This window comes from Capsicum annuum, unplaced genomic scaffold, assembly GCF_002878395.1.
Source record: "Capsicum annuum cultivar UCD-10X-F1 unplaced genomic scaffold, UCD10Xv1.1 ctg995, whole genome shotgun sequence".
Lineage (NCBI taxonomy): Eukaryota > Viridiplantae > Streptophyta > Magnoliopsida > Solanales > Solanaceae > Capsicum > Capsicum annuum.
Window position 1 is genome coordinate 4,473,883 of NW_025896043.1, and position 2,103 is coordinate 4,475,985.

Here is a 2,103-nt window from a genome sequence, read left to right on the forward strand (position 1 = left end):
TTGGTCAAATGCTTACCATTTGTTTTTAAAATAGATAGAGAGTGTCCTTTCCTCTTTAAAAAATATCTCACCAATTTTGTTTTTACTTTTAATGACTCAGCTCGGACCCAACCAATCAAAAAAACCCAATCCAACCCTCTTTTATTTGATCATAATTTTTGTGGTCCCGATGATGATCTTGTTTAATTGAACAAGTGTTTTAATTCTAAGTTATTAGGGTGATAATAGAATAAAAGATATATTGAGTTTTTTTTCCATTTGTGTCGAATTTGGAGTGATAAAAAATATGTGAGGTAATTTTTAAATTCAAATAACATTTTTCAAACAAAAAATTCAATTTTAGGGTGTTTTATGATAGATTAAAAATTGTCTATGACCTTTGGTTGAAGTTAATTTGTGTGATACCTTTCTCTACCCTTTCTTTGATTATGAAATTGTCGATGGTTATGTAGAGGGTAGATCTAATTGTGAAAATGGCACCATGGGGAAAAGTGAGTATTGCCTTGACACATGCTCTTGTCTAATTCTTCCATTTGACCCAGTGACCTAATGGGCCGTGGTGTTTTCCACGCACCAACTTGTTGCTTAGTCTAGATGACAAACAAGACTTGAAGGAGGATATTAGAATCCTTCTCAATGATGGCAAGTATTTTTTGGGGAATTGCAATCCACTTGATAGACCCAAGTTATGCATGAGCGGCATTATCAATAAAGATGAGTGTTCATTAAAGAAGGAGAGTAATGAGAAGATTTAAGGGAGTTCAACATTGTATGATTCAATTCTTGACCAATGTTTTACTACGTGTAGGTCAAGGAGAGAGTTTTCTCTTAAACACACTTTGGATGAATTCCACCCATATGATAACCTTCTTTTTGAATTGTTTACAATTGGTAACCCCTTTTTTAAGGGACGAGTTTGAAAGAAAGAGGTTATATGTGTTTAAATGATTTGATTTCATCCTTATGTGCGTTATATGCTAAATCTTTTGAGGCAAATGACCTTCTTATAGATAATAGAACCTTTAATGATGCTTTTATACTTGATTCTTTTCTATACTATCTCTTTGCTTATGATGATATCTATGTTAGTCTTGGAATTATTTCATGTGGAGGTAGGGAGCTTATTGGTTGGTCCACTTAGTTGAGTGATATTCTATGTGGGTCATTCACATCTTTGAATCCAAAAAACACTTGTGGATTTATGAACTATTGGTGGTACCACATTTGGCACGGTCTTTTGAAGAGATAATGAAGCAATTGTGTCTTATGGCTCCTAAGATGAATGTAGTTTCACCTTTTTAGCTTGGTGAGGCCATATGACCTTTGCGATTTCCTTATCTCTTAATATTTGTCATAGCTAATTCCTTTGTAACCTTTTCAATAAGCTTTTCATGATTAAAACAAGGGATCCTTAGTTATATCTTAAGTGTGTGCACCTTGGCATGATGCTATGATTATTTGTACTAACCCTCATGTCATGAGGATGTTGTATTTATTTGTCCTTCCTTTGATTTTGCAAGGTTTGAATTCGAGGTTGTATCCTTTTCAAGAAGGGGAAGATGATATAAGCCAAATTGCCTACGGACCTTTGGATGGGATACATATGATGCTCGAGGTTCTTGACGACTCCTTAGTGCTATAAAAAATGCCTCATGAACAAATATTATCATTAAGGAGGGTCAAAGGACTTTGACTAGGTCGAAGGAGTGTAAAGTGGAGCTCGAAAGCCCCTTGGAAGGGATATGCGCCCAAGGCGCTTTGGATCCGCCTTTGATATGCTATAGCATTTCAAGAGTGGATCAAAACAGCCCCTAGTGTGTCTTTTCTTGCCATAGGGTCACTTTTGGGCCCTAAATGTGTAATAATTAACCTAAACTATAAATACTTGGGAGCTAGCTTATTTCCTTAATTTTTGGATATTGATTGAGATGAAACTCTTTTAGAGAGTGTTTGAGTGCTTGGAAAGCCAATGTTGATATTTGTTTTGAAATGATGGTTGTAAGGGAGTTTCGATTCTCTTGCGGTCAACGTAAGAGTTATGTGCTTGTTGGTAATCAACAAGGGAGGTCTTAGGGTTTGAAATACCCTTTGGTTGTCCTTTTG